The 18,531-nt window shown below is 42.4% G+C and overlaps 1 long non-coding RNA gene across 2 annotated transcripts in view; it reads right to left on the reverse strand.

Moving 5' to 3' along the window:
* LOC138988991 (uncharacterized) overlaps positions 1-14,000 on the reverse strand; it is a 118,803-nt gene extending 104,803 nt beyond the window's left edge. Inside the window, exons 1-2 of one of the 2 annotated variants that reach the window (XR_011465247.1) lie at positions 13,819-14,000; positions 723-878 (exon numbers count right to left, since the gene is read on the reverse strand). This is a non-coding gene — a long non-coding RNA (uncharacterized lncRNA). The remainder of the gene's footprint in view (positions 1-722; positions 879-13,818) is intronic. The other variant, XR_011465246.1, reaches the window with a different exon arrangement.
* Between the last annotated feature and the right edge of the window lie 4,531 nt (positions 14,001-18,531).

The following is an 18,531-nucleotide window of genomic DNA, read 5'->3' on the forward strand; positions in this document are numbered from 1 at the left end:
CACCCCTTCATATAAGTGAGATCATATAGTATTCTTTCTCTGATTGACTTATTTCATCCAGTATAATACTCTCTACATTCATCCATGTTGACCCAAATGGCAGGGTTTTGTTATTTTTTATGGCTGAGCAATATTCCATCATATGTGTACATGTAACATCTTTTTTATCTATTCGCACACACAGAGGTTGCTTGCACATCTTGGCTATTGTAATTAATGCTGCAGTGAACATAGGGGTGGGTGCAGATGTCTTTTTAAATTAGTATTTTCATGGGAAAAATACCCAGAGACAGAACTGCTAGATTATATCATAGTTCTGTTTTTAGTAGAACTCCATACTGTTTTCCATAGTGGCTACACCAATTTACATTCCCACCTACAGTGCACAAGGGCTCCCTTGTCTCCTCATCTTTGTCAACACTTACTCCTTGTCTTTTTGGTAATAACCTTTCATACAGGTGTGGGGTGATATCTCATTGTGGTTCTGATTTGAAGTTCCTTAGTTTGTCTTAGTTTGGATCTCCAAAAGCAAAGTCTGAGATGGGGATTCTTAAGAATGTATTAGGGGAGTGTGCTCAGGAGAAAAAGAGCAAGAAAATGAGAATAGGGCTGAGGAGAAAATAAATGAAGGATATGGCTTAGATGGCTTCAGTGTGGTCCCATCGGGAGCTCTGGAACATAAATTGTACCACAAAGTTGATCTTATGTCCAAGAAGGATTACCTTCTACCCCTTGTCAGTCATCAGCCTCTGGTGGGAGGTGGGATATGCAGAACTCCAGATGGAGACAGCTTCCATGTGACCAAGGGCAACTCTGCGAAGATAGCAACTGTGAGTTGCTAGGAGCCAATAGAGCACTGGAGGACAGGGTGGATCCACCTGGTGAGGAAGGTCTGGGTCAGTCACCCACTCATCCTCTAGAAGCAGCAGGAAAAATGGGGTGCAAGTTTTCGACACATTCTGTCTCTGCACAGGACAGAAGACGCTTTGGGGCACCTGAGAAGTTGTTCTGAATGACTGTATAAACATCAACTGTGACCACTGTTACCAAAGAAGAATTCTCTAGTACTGGAGCAATGTCAGATTTTAGATTGATGGTTTTGATTTTGTCTTTGTTTTCATTTTAAACCTGGGCCCCTATAGTTGGCTGAATGGTGGTCTTCCTCAAAAGACATCCCCATGTCCTAAATCCTAGAAGCTGTAAATGTAACCTTACTTGAAGAAAGTGTGTGTGTGTGTGGCTGGGGGGTGTGGGCGGTTGGGGGTAGTCTTCACTAATATAATTAAGGATCTCAAGTTGAACTGGGTTCTAAATCCAAAAACAAGTATCTTTACAAGAGACAGAAGAGAAAACACAAACACAGATAGACATGTGAGGATGAAGATGGAGATTAGAGCCATGCAATCTACAGCCAAGGAATGCCTAGATAGTGCCCCCAGAAGCCGGAAGGGACAGGGAGTGGAATGTGTTCCCTAGAGCCTTTGGAGAGGGTGCTGCTGCTGCTGCTGCTGCTAAGTCGCATCAGTCATGTCCGATTCTGTGAGACCCCAGAGACAGAAGCCCACCAGGCTCCCCTGTCCCTGGGATTCTCCAGGCAAGAACACTGGAGTGGGTTGCCATTTCCTTCTCCAATGCATGAAAGTGAAAAGTGAAAAGGAAGTCGCTCAGTCACGTCTGACTCTTAGTGACTCCATGGACTGCAGCCTACCAGGCTCCTCCGTCCATGGGATTTTCCAGGCAAGAGTACTGGAGTGGTGTGCAGCCCTACAAAAACCTTGATTTTGGACTTTGGCCTCCAGAACCACCAAGGAATAAACTTCAGCTGCCTTAAGCTACCCAGTTTATGGTGGTTTATTACGACAGCTTCATGAAATTAATACAAATCTCTTATCTGCCTGGTGTTTTCCAAGTTAATTACTCAGAGCCTCAGCTTCCTAATATGTAAAAAAGGATAAAGAATCTCATAATTTTGAGAGGGAAAAAAGCACATGGGCACTCAAGAATTGACACATAACAGATGTTCAATGAGCCTTACTTTCCCATCTCTCTTCTGCCTATACTGGCCCTAAACGAAGCTGTATGAAGTAGGTTCTCACTCTGCCTTTCCACTGTGGCAACCCTAACACCATAACCATAGAACCTTAGCACCTCTCCTCTCACAGATGTATGATGTCTCTGTGCTACCAAAGATCAAAATAAGGCCAAACAGAAAATTTTCAATAAAGCATAACTTCAATGATAGCCTATTGGAGGATCAAATATATACATATTATTAGTAGAGAGTTTGAATTTCCACAAACTGAGCACAATCACGTAACCAGCATCTAGATCGAGACACAGAACATTACCAGCTTCCCCTCTCCCAGAAATCTCACCTGTGATCCTTTCCAGTCACTATTCCCCCACAAGGGAAACCATGATGCTGATGAATTTTGCCTGTTTTTGAACTTCATATAAATGGAACCACATGTGTCTTTTGTGCATGTCTCCTTTTGTGCCATGTAATGATGACTCACCTGTTTTATCTGTAAGGGTAGATTGCATGTTATTATTGCTGAATAACATTTCTATATGGGGACTATACAATAGTTAATCTATCTATTTTACTAATGATGAATATTAGGGTTGTTGCCCATTGTTGGCTATGACAAATGGTGCTTCTATAAACATTCTAGTTTATATCTTTCAGCAAACATGCTTATGGGCTTCCCTGGTGGCTTAATGATAAAGAAACCACCTGCCAATGCAGAAGACATGTGTTCGATCTCCGGGTCAGGAAGATCTCTTGGAGAAGGAAACGGTAACCCACTTCAGTATTCTTGCCTGGAGAACTGCATTGACAGAGAAGCCTGGCAGGCGAGAGTCCATGGGGTCACAGAGTCCGACACGACTGCGTGACCAAACAACAGCAACATCAAAGCATACCTAATGGATTAATCTGGGAAAACTGACCTCCCTATAGTATTAAATCTTCTAGAACATGAACATGGTACATCCTTCCTTTTATTTAGGTGTTTTAAAATGATCTCTCAAGATCTGTTTTATGCTTTTCTTTGAAGTCTGTCAACATCTTCCCTTAGATTCACTCCTAGTGTTTTATTAATACATTTTTGATGCTATTGTAAATGGTATTGGGACTCTGTGGGACTTTAAGGGGGCTTCCCAGGTGGCTTTCGTGGTAAAGAACCGACCTACCAATGCAGGAAACATAAGAGATGAAGGTTCGAGCCCTAGGTTGGGGAGATCCCTGGAGGAGGAAATGGCAACCCACTCCAGTATTCTTGCCTGGAGAATCCCATGGCCAGATGAGCCTGACAGGCTACAGTCCAAGGGGTTGCAAAGAATCGGACATGACTGAAGTGACTGACTGACTGACTGGGATTTTAAGGCGATGGAAATTTTCAATAGCTTGACCTTTATTGCCTCTCCAGACAAGGAATATAAGATTTCCTTCAATTAAAATTGTAGAAGGAGGAAAATTATTCCAAACTGTTAAAGCTGGCAAAGGGGAAAACAAATGTGATCAGAAGTTGCAATTAGTCCATTTCAGTCATCAGTGACAAATTCCAGCTTTCATCATCAACGGTATCTAATAAGCCCTAAGCCCTTTTCCAGAAAAGTACCCAAAAGAAACAAGTTGAAATTCTGTGGTTTATGTAAAATAGATTAATTCTCTTGATCTTTGGCCAGAGTTTAGTACTTTCTCTGATTTCAAAACTTGAAAAGGGAGACAAAATCCAACATTTATATACTCTATTATGTGTCAAGTACATTTACATAATTATCTCTTAATTCTCATGATAAACCCATATGCTGTTAGCATTTACTCGATTTTACAGTTGAGGAATCTGAAACACAGAGAGATTAATGCCCCAAATCACACTCCATCAGTGATAGAAATGCAAATCCAGGCCTGACAGATGCCAAAGGTAATTTTCCCCTCCTTTAAAAGTACATTAATTAGTATCTTTTCAACTATTAAAGGAATGTTCATTATAGAAACTCTGAAAAATATAAAGTATGGACAACTGGTTTTTATAAATACATATTTTTCAGTTAATATTGCTTCATGGTAACTACCTTATAATCTTACATATTCTTCTGACATCATTCTAATGTATATATAATTTTTTATCAGTTAAATCCAGCATATTTTTTTTTAACCAACTGTCTTTCATGCTGGACCCTTAAATTTTGTGTGTGTGGGTTATTCTTTTTTTATTAATTAATTTATTTTAATTGGAGGCTACTTACTTTACAATACTGTAGTGGTTTTTGCCATACATTGACATGAATCAGCCATGGGTGTACATGAGTTCCCCATCCTGAACCCCCCTCCCACCTCCCTCCCCATCCCATCTCTCAGGGTCATCCCAGTGTACCAGCCCTGAGCACCCTGCCTCATGCATCGAACCTGGACTGGCGATCTATTTTACATATGATGGACCCTTAAATTTGTTTTTCATAGAATTGATAACTCTGCAATGAACTACACAGGCATTTGTATCATTACAACTTTGCATACACTTACAATTTCTCCTTTATGATAAATTCCTCAAAATATTCTCCTGGGTTAAAGGAATAGACATATGTGAAGGCTCTTTAATATACCTGGCCAAGTCCTCCCCCCTACACCTGATGCCCCACGCCCTTGAGATGGGTCACTGTTCCCCCTCCCCACTGTCTGAAAGAGTGGCCACCACTTCGTCTTTGCCTGTGTTGGGTTTTATCACTTAGAAAAATACTTAACAAATTGGATAGGTTTAAATCATATAAATTTATATTTCTTTAATAGTGATGTTAGACATTTACTTCTAGGCCACATGTATTTTCCCTTTTGGACACCACTGTTTCTCAGAATATGGTCTGGTAATTCTGGATTACCTGTGTTAGAATGCTGAGGTGCACAGGGAATAGGCAGATTCCCAAGTTTCAAACCAGACTTGATCAGACCTTAGTTGGTGGCCTAAGAGGGGAATCTGATTCAGTTAGTGCTTTGCTATCAATTCATATGCTTCTAGACTTTGATAACCACCATCTTCCTCCATCCTGCCTCTGCCAAGTCTGTCCCTAGGAGCCACAGGCCAATAGCCAAGTCTTCATTCCGTGAGAAGCAATAATCCTCACATGATGCTCTTGCTCATCTATATCATGTCAAATGTGCTTTCAGGTACATTAATAGTTGCAGAGAGACTTGTTGAATGTAATTATTCAATCCTGGCCATGTGAATAAACTACAACACAGTTTCAGTGGTCCAGGGTAGGCAGCCACTGTGAATTTAGCCTCTGTGCCAAGAGATCTTAAAAGCAGAAGGTACAATTTTTATTTTGAAGTGTTCAAAAAAAAAATACTGTAAAAGCTATTAAAGCTACACCTAGAAAGCCTAGCAAAATAACATGCCATCCAGCACTGGCCTCTGAGGGACAGAGGGGAAGTACACCTGGGTAGGCTGCTCAGCCTCTCTGAGCTCGCCCACCTCCACTGACTCCGGTCTCATCAAATAGTGACAAAAGGATTGTTTTTCCTGAGGATGGCATGCATATGTTTACAGGCATTTGGTTTCCGTTTCTCATGCCTTACAGGGAGTTCTAGGGACATAACATCTGCAGTGGTATTATTTGGGGGCCAGCTATTTTTTATTATGTCTGGGCAATTCAAACAAGCAAAACGTAATTTCATTAGCAGTTTTAGAACTTTATAGCCCAAGGAGTACCTATGGGTTTTTATTACCAAGAGGCCAAAAGAGCCAGGTCATAGGCCAGGACTGGTAGGATGAGCAGATGATGACACACCACGTTCTAAGATGCAGACCGTGTGGGAACCTCTTAAGGAAACAAGCTAAAAATGTCCTCTTCCTGGGAAGGAAGAGAAAACAATTTTATGTATGGAGCCCCTTAGTCCTGCAGGTGCTACATGCTATTCATACACTCCCTCTTTATCCTCATGACACTGACCCAAGGTGGCTCTTCATGTCTTCATGTGGTTGGTACCCATGCCATGACGACTTGACCAAATGAAGGGTTGTTTTTACTTATGTGCAACATGTGTAGAGAGTGCCTTTGACAGAGTTGGTGCTCCATGGATGATCAGAGATGAATGAATGAACAAAGGAAGCAACAGCAGACACTGACCTGTGGCCTACTGATGCCAAACCCCCTCTTCCTGTTGCATCATGCTGACAGAGGGCTGGGCGTCAGCAGAGTTGCCTTTTCTGTCCAGAAACTATGTGCTGGCTTGACCCAGAATGGACATATTGGAATGTCTATTGGACATATTGGAATGTCCATAGATTCATAGACATGCTCAAAATTTCATAATTTAACCACAGATCTCTCTCTCTCTCTCACACACACACACACACGCATAATCAGGGCTGGGATGCCCACTTCTTGAGCTCTACTGCCCCAACCTCAGCTGAGCTCTGCCAGGAAGAGAGCAGACAGGGCTCCCTTCACCCTGCTCCCAACCCCTCCTTGAACTCTGCCACTTTCCCAGCCCAGCAGAACTGTGCTTGCTGCTCTCTGCTGAAACCCAGGGAGGGAAATCATTTTCTTTCTAGCCATGCTGAGCACAGCATGCAGGGTAAGGCTGAACTCTGTCAAACAAACAATGCAGAAAACCCAAATTAATACTGAGATGGACCCAATTCTCTGACAGGCGTGTTAAATGTGATTAAAGCTGCATAGCATTCCCCGCATACCCATCTGCTGCATTGAGGAGCCCACAGCTGTTCTAATTTCCGACGACATACAGTTTCTTGTCAGTTGTGGCAAAAGCATCTCATCTTGCGCAGTCTCCAGGCCCTCCCTCCCTCATCGGCTGGCCCTGGCCAGCTTCTCTAAGCAGTCGCTGATATCCACATGCCTCTGGCCGTGGGTCTGTGGAGGAATGTGTGAGCCCTGGCTGGTGCAAAAATGTGTGATCACAGGGAAAGCTTAGCGCTTTGGCGGCTGGAATGAATCTCTTGGATCCTAAGCTGTGGTGACGCCACCACCTGCGGCTCCTGCTGGCTTAGGCTGTGGGGTGAGAGGAAAGAACAGGGACGAAGCATTTTGGATGCTAAAGGGAGCTGCCCCTGAGCAGCCCACCAGCTACCACAGAAAGAGCTACCACAGGAACAGATTCTGAAAGCTCTTGAAATCCAGTGAGATCCTGAAGGCTGAGGATCCTGGGGAGAGGCAGAGAAGCAGAGACAGATGGGGTTCTACTGGGTGAGGGAAGGGGGGTCCACAGAAGCCACTGGAGACCTTGAGACCCAAGGGCACAGAAAAGGCAGAGGACAGTTCATTCTGGGATAAGAACCAGGCTGGCCAGCATCTTCATGAAAAGATTTTAAATGTTGCCCCCTATAGGAGTGTGGCCTTGAGCCAGGATACACACCAGGCAAGCATGGGATTGTTGCCCTATTTGTCCCTTTGACCAGGAGTCCTTGTGCAGTGAACCACCTGTGCAACCATACCCACCAGCTCTGGACAAAAGAAGAGGTCAAAAGTTACTTGGGGAGATCACCATCCGAAGCAGGGAGACAAGATGAGGGAAAAAATACCTGCCCTCAAGCAAACAATAGGAATAAAGTTAGCATATGAATGTGGAAAATACAAGGAAGCCAAAAAGAAGAGCCAGGAGAAAAATAGGAAAACAGAGTAGCAAGTGGATTCAAAGAAGTTGAAGTGTCTTCTTAGCTTCTGGTGGTTTGCCAGCCAGCTCTGGCATTCCTTGACTTGTAGATGCATACCAATCTCTGCTTCAGATGTCACAAGGCATTTCCCCATGTGCCTCCATCATCCTATGGCTTATAAGGACACCAGTCATATCCAAGGGAATTCTTTCTAAAGGACTGGTTGTTGCTTTACATCCCATATGAGATGAAGCATCATAACTTGCTCCACCCAGTTGACCAGCCTGGGCAGGGCTATTGTTTTCTATTCTGGGAAAAACCTGGGCTGGGGCTTTTACTTGTCTCTAAAACAATTCATTTTTTCCCTTAAAGCCCCTGTTTTTTAGGTCTGAAGAACCAGTACTATCACAAGCTAAATGCAGAAAACAACAGATCTGGATTAAGAGAAAAACCTAACCGAGCATAACCCCCTGAGTTCTATCAAAAATATCAGAAGTTATGTATTGATTTTCTTAAAGAAAAAATATGAATTGAAAAAGAAAAGCTGGCCCATTATATGATAGCTACAGTTGAATTCAGTAAGCATTTGCTGGACAAATACTATATTTCAGGCAGGAAGGATGCAAGAAAAATAAAACATTCTGATGTCAAGGAGCGCCTGGTGGTGACAGAAGTAGTACCACAGGCAAGGCCACAGGACACCAGGGGACAATGTCAGGAAGTCACATTCCTTCAAACCCAAGCTCTTCCTTTCCCCTAAACTTCAGATCACATCTGTATCACTCTAAGATAACTACAAAATTTCAGTTGTCAGCTAGTAACAACACCAATTTTAGATCAGGTGTAAAATAATCAGATAAACACACAGATACATCTGTGTGAGTATATATGTATAATACACATCAGATCAGATCAGTCACTCAGTCGTGTCTTACTCTTTGCAACCCCATGAAGCGCAGCACGCCAGGCCTCCCTGTCCATCACCAACTCCCAGAGTTCACTCAGACTCACGTCCATTGCGTCAGTGATGCCATCCAGCCATCTCATCCTCTGTCATCCCCTTCTCCTCCTGCCCCCAATCCCTCCCAGCATCAGGGTCTTTTCCAATGAGTCAACTCTTTGCATGAGGTGGCCAAAGTACTGGCGTTTCAGCTTTAGCATCATTCCTTCCAAAGAAATCCCAGGGCTGATCTCCTTCAGAATGGACTGGTTGGATCTCCTTGCAGTCCAAGGGACTCTCAAGAGTCTTCTCCAACACCACAGTTCAAAAGCATCGATTCTTCCGTGCTCAGCCTTCTTCACAGTCCAACTCTCACATCCATACATGACCACAGGAAAAACCATAGCCTTGACTAGACGGACCTTTGTTGGCAAAGTAATGTCTCTGCTTTTGAATATGCTATCTAGGTTGGTCATAACTTTCCTTCCAAGGAGTAAGTGTCTTTTAATTTCATGGCTGCAGTCACCATCTGCAGTGATTTTGGAGCCCAGAAAAATAAAGTCTGCCACTGTTTCCACTGTTTCCCCATCTATTTCCCATGAAGTGATGGGACCGGATGCCATGATCTTCGTTTTCTGAATGTTGAGCTTTAAGCCAACTTTTTCACTCTCCACTTTCACTTTCATCAAGAGGCTTTTGAGTTCCTCTTTACTTTCTGCCATAAGGGTGGTGTCATCTATACAAATACAGTTTGTGTATGCATTAAAAAAAAAAACCAAGTGGGCATCAAAAATAAAACCAACTTTATGATACAATAGACCAGTTAGACCTAACTGATATCTATAGGACATTTCACCCCAAAACAATGAATTTCACCTTTTTCTCAAGCACACACAGAACCTTCTCCAGGATAGATCACAGCCTAGGCCATAAATCTAGCCTTGGTAAATTCAAAAAAATTGAAATCATTCCAAGCATCTTTTCTGACCACAATGCAGTAAGATTAGATGTCAATTACAGGAGAAAAACTATTAAAAATTCCAACATATGGAGGTTGAACAACATGCTGCTGAATAACCAACAAATCACAGAAGAAATCAAAAAAGAAATCAAAATATGCATAGAAATGAATGAAAATGAAAACACAACAACCCAAAACCTATGGGACACTGTAAAAGCAGTGCTAAGGGAAAGGTCCATAGCAATACAGGCTTACCTCAAGAAACAAGAAAAAAGTCAAATAACCTAACTCTACACCTAAAGCAACTTGAAAAGGAATAAATTATGAACCCCAAGGTTAGTAGAAGGAAAGAAATCTTAAAAACTAGGGCAGAAATAAATACAAAAGAAACAAAAGACACCATAGCAAAAATCAACAAAACCAAAAGCTGGTTCTTTGAGAGGATAAATTAAATTGACAAACCATTAGCCAGATTCATCAAGAAACAAAGGGAGAAAAATTAAATCAACAGAATTAGAAATGAGAATGGAGAGATCACAACAGACAACATAGAAATACAAAGAATCATAAGAGACTATTATCAGCAACTATATGCAAATAAAATGGACAACTTGGAAGAAATGGACAAATTCTTAGGAAAATACACCTTTCCAAAATTGAACCAGGAGAAAATAGAAAATCTTAACAGACCCATCACAGGCACAGAAATTGAAACTGTAATCAGAAATCTTCCAATAAACAAAAGCCCAGGACCAGACTGCTTCACAGCTGAATTCTACCAAAAATGTCAAGAAGAACTACACCTATACTACTCAAACTCTTCCAGAAAATTGCAGAGGAAAGTAAACTTCTAAACTCATTCTATGAGGCCACCATCACCCTAATACCAAAACCTGACAAAGATGCCACACACACAAAAAAACTACAGGCCAATATCACTGAGGAACATAGATGCAAAAATCCTTAACAAAATTCTAGCAAACAGAATCCAACAACATATTAAAAAGATCATACATCATGACCAAGTGGGCTTTATCCCAGGGGCGCAAGGATTCTTCAATATCTGCAAATCAATCAATGTAATACACCACATTAACAAATTGAAAAATAAAAACCATATGATTATCTCAATAGATGCAGAGAAAGCCTTTGACAAAATTCAACATTCATTTATGATAAAAACCCTCCAGAAAGCAGGAATAGAAGGAACATACCTCAACATAATAAAAGCTATACATGACAAACCCTCAGCAAACATTATCCTCAATGGTGAAAAATTGAAAGCATTTCCTCTAAAGTCAGGAACAAGACAAGGGTGCCCACTCTCACCACTACTATTCAACATAGTTTTGGAAATTTGGCCACAGCAATCAGAGCAGAAAAAGAAATAAAAGGAATCCAGATTGGAAAAGAAGTAAAACTCTCACTGTTTACAGATGACATGATCCTCTACATAGAAAACCCTAAAGATTCCACCAGAAAATTACTAGAGCTAATCAATGAGTATAGTAAAGTTGCATGATATAAAATTAATACACAGAAATCCCTTGCATTGCTATACACTAACAATGAGAAAACAGAAAGAGAAATTAAGGAAACAATTCTATTCACCATTGCAATGAAAAGAATAAAATACTTAGGAATATATCTACCTAAAGAAACAAAAGACCTATATATAGAAAACTATAAAACACTAGTGGAAGAAATCAGAGGACACAAATAGATGGAGAAATATACTGTGTTAATGGATCAGAAGAACCAACATAGTGAAAATGACTATACTACCCAAAGCAATCTATAGATTCAATGCAATCCCTTTCAAGCTACCAATGGTATTTTTCAGAGAACCAGAACAAATAATTTCACAATTTGTATGGAAATACAAAAAAAACCCTCGAATAACCAAAGCAATCTTGAGAAAGAAGAATGGAACTGGAGGAATCAACCTGCCTGATCTCAGGCTCTACTACAAAGCCACAGTTATCAAGACAGTATGGTACTGGCACAAAGATAGAAATATAGATCAATGGAACAAAATAGAAAGCCCAGAGATAAACCCACACACCTATGGATACCTTATCTTTGACAGAGGAGGCAAGAATATACAATGGGGAAAAGATAATCTCTTTAACAAGTGGTGCTGGGAAAACTGGTCAACCACTTGTAAAAGAATGAAACTAGAACACTTTTTAACACCATACACAAAAATAAACTCAAAATGGATTAAAGATCTAAACATAAGACCAGAAACTATTAAACTCCTAGAGGAAAACATAGACAAAACACTCTCTGACATAAATCACAGCAGGATCCTCTATGATCCACCTCTCAGAATATTGGAAATAAAAGCAAAAATAAACAAATGGGACCTAATTAAACTTAAAAGCTTCTGCACAACAAAGGAAACTATAAGCAAGGTGAAAAGACAGCCTTCAGAATGGGAGAAAATAATAGCAAATGAAGCAACTGACAAAGAATTAATCTCAAAAATATACAAGAAACTCCTGCAGCTCAATTCCAGAAAAATAAAAGACCCAATCAAAAAGTGGGCCAAAGAACTAAATAGACATTTCTCCAAAGAAGACATATAGATGGCTAACAAACACATGAAAAGGTGCTTAACATCACTCATTATCAGAGAAATGCAAATCAAAACCGCAATGAGGTACCATTACCCACCAGTCAGAATGGCTGCTATCCAAAAGTCTACAAGCAATAAATGCTGGAGAGGGTGTGGAGAAAAGGGAACCCTCTTACACTGTTGGTGGGAATGCAAACTAGTACAGCCACTATGGAGAACAGTGTGGAGATTCCTTAAAAAACTAGAAATAGAACTGCCTTATGACCTAGCAATCTCACTGCTGGGCATACACACTGAGGAAACCAAAATTGAAAGAGACACATGTACCCCAAAGTTCATTGCAGCACTGTTTATAATAGCCAGGACATGGAAGCAACCTAGATGTCCATCAGCAGATGAATGGATAAGAAAGCTATGGTACCTATACACAATGGAGTATTACTCAGCCATTAAAAAAATACATTTGAATCAGTCCTAATGAGGTGGATGAAACTGGAACCTATTATACAGAGTGAAGTAAGCCATAAAGAAAAACACCAATACAGTATACTAATGCATATATATGGAATTTATAAAGATGGTAACGATAACCCTGTATGCAAGACAGCAAAAGAGACACAGATGTATTGAACAGTCTTTTGGACTCTGTGGGAGAGGGCGAGGGTGGGATGATATGGGAGAATGGCATTGAAACATGTAAATTATCACATGTGAAACAGATCGCCAGTCCAGGTTTGATTCATGATACAGGGTGCTTGGGGCTGGTGCACTGGGATGACCCAGAGGGATGGGATGGGGAGGGAGGTGGGAGGGGGGTTCAGGATGGGGAACATTTGTACACCCATGACAGATTCAAGTCAATGTATGGCAAAACCAATACAATATTGTAAAGTAAAATAAATAAATTAATTAATTTTAAAAACAGAGAGAGGAAAAAAACCTTTATCACAGTCATCCCATGCCCCAATCTAAGTTGAGATCAGCTGAGAATGTCAAATAGCACAGAAAAGTCACATCGAGAAAGCAAAGGCATTTTATCCTTAGTGAGGATAAGAAAAAAAAAAAAATAGTCATGTTTGAGTGCTTATCATGTGCCAAGCATTTCATTTATGTTTCACATCATTCTTTTATTTAATCCATGTATTTGGATTATCTCATATAATCCTTACCTTGACTCTGAGAAGAAGGTCCATAATTTCCTCTTTTTTACCAGTGAGCAAGCCAGGGGTTGACAAGCAATTGACTCAATAAATGGCAGAACAAGGATTCAAACCTAGGTCTCTTGCATTCCAAATATAATCTAGGGTAAGGTTCTAGAATGAGCCCCAAGGTCCAGGCTGGGCTCCAAGTAACCAAATCAGCAGTTTTACATTAATTCTGATGGAGGAGAGAAACCATACAAGGAGACCAAAGTAGCTGTATCCAGGGGCGAGGGTGAGGCTGTCAATAGGAAATCAGGCTGCAGCTTGGAGGCCAAGGGTTCTGAAACCTTGGGGGAGGAGGGGAATCGAAGCTGAGCCTGGGGAAGGGTTGGACACATGATCTGTGAGTGAAACAGGGGTATTTGGGCTTCTAATCAGTCATTGGTGGGCCTGCCTGCCTAAAGGACAGTGAAGGTCTGGAAAAGACCCAGAAGACTCAACAAATTCTCACTGGGTCTTCCAAGCAGCTGGCACCTCCCTGGCACATATCCTCTGCAGCAAATAGAAGCACTTACCCAAGAAAGAGCCAAAGCAGGCCCCACGCAGGCAGCTGCCAGGAGTCCCATGCAGAGTCAGGCAGAGCTGGGTCTGTGACAGCTCTCAGATACAACACAGGTAGCTGCCTGGGGCGCTCCCTCGGAGAGGCCAAGCACAGTCCAAATAATGGACCACAGGCTTCAGTGGTCCTCCTGACCAAGCCTTTTTAGGTCACAGACGATGCTGTGTTTATACTCCCAGGGACGGAACATCCTTTGCTCATAGCCCGTGCCCCACCCCCACCCACCACCTCCCTTCCTCTGGCAAATGGCTGGACTCTTAGCAAGCTGTGCAGATGTGTCGTGAATCACTGTCAGTTCAAGTACACAGTATTCCCTGACTTTAACCCCCATCTGCTTGCCCCACATACCTCCCACTCTAAGTGCGGATGGAAGCCGACTCCACAAAGCAGGAGTTCCCTACTCAGCCACAGTCAGCCACAGCAGGCAAGGCAGCCACCAAACTGGCTGACCAAGACCCCGGATGCAGAGCCAGTGCCAGTTTTGCCCTAGAAGCTTGAGATCCCCACAGCCTTGTGAGCAAGCGTGGATCACGTCTATCACAAGGATGAGGAAACAGGCTCAGGGAGGCTGATCTGCACAAATGCTGATGTGAATAAAAGAGCTGAGATTCAAAACTGAATATGTTCTTTCTCATAGACAACATCTCAAATCAATTATTTTTATTAGCAGTCATAATAGCAGCAGCTTGGGGGCTACACTCTGTGTTAAGTGCTTCATATGTATTAAGTTATTTAATCCTTCCCAAAAGCGCTGAATAAGATAAGGATTGTGATCTGTTTAGAGATAAGACTCTTGGGCACAGAGAGCTCAGCAGGCAGGAGAGGATGAGGAAGAATGCAGTGAGCCACCCACCCCCTGCAGTCCTCATTTCCTTGACTCCTCTCCTGCCAGAGGCTACTCAGTGAATCTGGGTAGACTGAGACTCATGTGACTTCAAGTCCTTAGGTCCTCCACAGACCCTTGCTAGGGGTGGAAGGATCCGAGGGGATGGGCAGCCATGGAGTGTCTGAGAGATGTTTTGGTGGTTGAGATATTTGTATGTGCTGGGCTTCCCTGGTGGGCTCAGCCGTAAAGAATCCACCTATCAATGCAGTTTGATCCCTAGGTTGGGAAGATCCCCTGGAGAAAGAAATGACAACCCACTCCAGTATTCTTGCCTGGGAAATCCTATGGACAGAGGAGTCTGGTGGGCTATAGTCCATGGGGTCGCAAAAGAGAGTTGAACACAGCTGAACAACTAAAACAACAACAAATAATATGCATGTATATATAGATATGTATGTCTATATATACATATCAGCCTCATAAAATTGCTCCCTGAGGAAAGCAGAGAAAGAAAAGGTGGGTTGTGGACATCTGGAGCTAAAGACGCAAAAATGTACATTGGAAAACTTGGAAGTTTCTAAAGACCATGGGCGTGGGCAGGATGAGGCAGAGCAGGATGGTCAAAGGAACAATAAAGACTAGCGCTTCCCTGTGGCCAGCCCTTCATCCTGGATCACAAAGGATCTCCACAGACTCAAATGCATATTTTATTTAGCAGAGACGCAAATATTCTGTGTATAAGGCAAGATGACATAGGGAAAAGGAGCATGGAAACTTGGGAAAGGATATTGAGCAGGTGGGAGTATATGGAGGGTGGTCCCAAGAGGAGCCGGCCATGCCAGAAAGAAGATTGATGGGCTCTGGAATGAATCACGTGAGTGATGGCAGAAGCTACTCAGCGTCAGTCATGTCCAGCCACACTCCTCATGCTCCCTGGAACACGATCCTTCCTTGAGAGGTGTGCAGTATCTCAGTTGGGTGTTTGTCTACTTCATTGGTAATTTCGGCTATCATAGGACAGGAAGGGATGGCTCCCAACAAACTCACTGAACTGCTGTATTCCTGAAGACCTAGAATGGTCCACAGGGGATTGGAGAACAAGCTTCTCTACTCCTCACCCCAAGACCAGCACCAAATTCAGCTTTTATTCATCTTCACTAAGCATCTGCTAGGCCCAATGCTAAATGTGGGTCTAATTTTGAAGACAAGGAAACTTGCTCAGGAAGGGGCATGCCCAGTCACAGAAATCGTAAGTGGCAGAGCCAGGATCCAAACCTTGGACTTCATGGTCCACGTTCTCAACACGCCAGGTTGCCTTCTGGAAACATCAGCCAACTCTGTGCTTCTGTGGCAAACATCATGTTCAATAATTCTGATTACTTTGAATTCAGAAAATGCCTATCAGTTAGATCAAGATCCACAATATAATCTTACCTTTATATCTAGTACTTTCTGAGAGAGAGAGAGAGGAGTGTGTGTGTGTGTGTGTATAATACAGTATTTTGAAATAGAGATAGATGATAATGGATAGATGATGGAAGGATAGATGGACTTTAAATTAAGCTTTGGTCTTAGCTCCTCCATCAAGCTTGGTGATCTTGAAAAAAGGTTTTGTTTTTCTGTAAAATGACCCGGTCAAACCCTCTCTCACAGGATTCTTGTAAGAACACAGTCTCTAACAATGCCTGGGGTACTTGTAGACTCTCACTATTCTTCTCTGTCTTAAAACTGCCCTAGAATTGTGTCCAAATTTCACAGCAAGGACCCAACTCAAACATTGTTGAAAACATGCGGAGCACCTGTTTTTGACATCAAGTTGGCTTGAAGGTTTAACAGCCTAGTACCCATAATGTCCCACCCAAGAACCTTTCCTTCAAAACAGGTTCCTGTTACAGAAACAGCCAGGGTTTTCAATATACTCCCTCTCCTCATAAAAATGCCCCAACCAGCTAAAGCCATCCTGCCTAAAATATTTAATTAATACCCTCACAGTGGTCTGGTCCATATTAAAGAATCTTGGGGACCATGTCTTAGGGGCAGTTCTTTGTTCTAAGCAGCTCTATGTGTTACAGATAAAGTACTGGAGCGTGCTTTCTATTAAGAGCAGGGAGGCTGTTCTGCCCACTGCTGCAAACCCCTTTTGTCATCAGAGTGACACATTAAAGCATAATCCAAGTACAACACACAAACAAAAACAGTGGAAATCCACCCACTTAGTAAAAGGAGTCCCGGTAAAACCACAAGAAAGGGCTGGTGATTAGCCGAGGGGATTAAAAACTTGGATGAGCGCTGCCTTTACCTCGGCTCCCCACTGAAGAGGCCACAAACTCATTCTGCTCCCCAAGCAAACAAGAGCCAACCTAGAGGCACTTGCTGTGCTCTGTAGTCCCCTCCCAGCATCTTCTGGGCTTCTCGGCCTTGGGCAGGTAAGAGGAGCCTGGGCTAACAGTCTGCCCTTGTCAGAGGCAGGCCCACCCTCTGCCCACATTTGTCTCCCCAGCCAGAAACTGCAAATGCTTCTTTATACTTTTTGGTGTTAGAGGAGTTGTTGGCCTTGTTGTTATAAAACAGTGTAAGCTCAATTTTGAAAATTTTGGAACAAACAGGAAAATAGAAAATAAAAATTAATCTTAATCCTACCACCTAGAGGTGTGCATGTATGCTCAGTCAGTTGAGTCCGACCCCTTGGACTATAGCCCACCAGGCTCCTCTGTCCGTAGGATATTCCAGGCAAAAACACTGAAGTGGGTTGTCATCTTCTCCAGGGGATCTTCTCCACCCAGGGATCGAACGGGCATCTCCTGCATTGGCAGACAGCTTCTTTACCACTGCGCCACCTGGGAAGCCTCAGGATACATTTCACTTCTTCTCTGTGCACCGTTTCACATGACGATCCCATAGATTTCCACTCCATTTCCTGCCTCTTGTCTTACTGTTCCTCACTGAGCACTTCCCTCTGTCATTTCTTTTTCATCACCAAGGAGGAAACCACTATAGGCTGGCCCACCAAGACTATAACCCATCATTTCCTTGTGATAAACTTGGAGGTTCTTTGAATTTTTCCCTACTGTAATCAGTGCAATGATAGCATCTTGCTACATCAGTCCTGGTCCATTTTTTGGATTATCTCCTTCAGACAGACTCCCCCCAAAAGGGTATGGCTAAATCAAAGACTAGGAATATTTTGAAAGTATTGATGTCTTTTGCTAAATGTATCTCTCAAAATACTGCAACACTGTACTGCTTACATGTGAGAACGTATATCTCACTACACTTTAAAATTATTTTTTAATTACTAAGATATATAGATAGCTACATTTTTTAAAGCAGAAAACCACCAGGAGGCTGTTGTCCTTTTTCATGTATCATAAGAGCACAGTTACCCCCTCTCTGCTGGCCCTTCCATTTACACAAAACGGAGTTCTGGGGCCCCTAAAAGAAGGGTGCACCCCTCCTTCCACCTGAATGAATTGCCAGGGAACACTGAGGGTTTTTGCAACATCCAACATGGTTGAGAGCAGGGATTTAAACTTCGGCCCCTGTACTGCAGCCAAGATCTTCGAAGAGTTTGTTTATTTTTCTCTACTTCTCCCTTTGAAAATCAACAAATTTAATGCATTCGTTTAAAATCCCACAAGTCTGTTCCCTTTCCCAGGAGCAGAATGAGTAATCTAGTTCCCACGTTCTGACAGTCCTGTCTGGGGGCCACAAAAGATGACAGCCCCCAGCCTCCATAGAGCCAGGGGTGGTTCAAATAACTGGATGTTTGCTAACACAATCAAGCAAAAGGACGTCTGCACCAAAGCCTTGGAGATCTTCTCGCACTTAGCTACCCATTATTCC

The sequence above is a fragment of the Bos mutus genome, chromosome 8, assembly GCF_027580195.1.
Source record: "Bos mutus isolate GX-2022 chromosome 8, NWIPB_WYAK_1.1, whole genome shotgun sequence".
In the NCBI taxonomy this organism is placed as follows: domain Eukaryota; kingdom Metazoa; phylum Chordata; class Mammalia; order Artiodactyla; family Bovidae; genus Bos; species Bos mutus.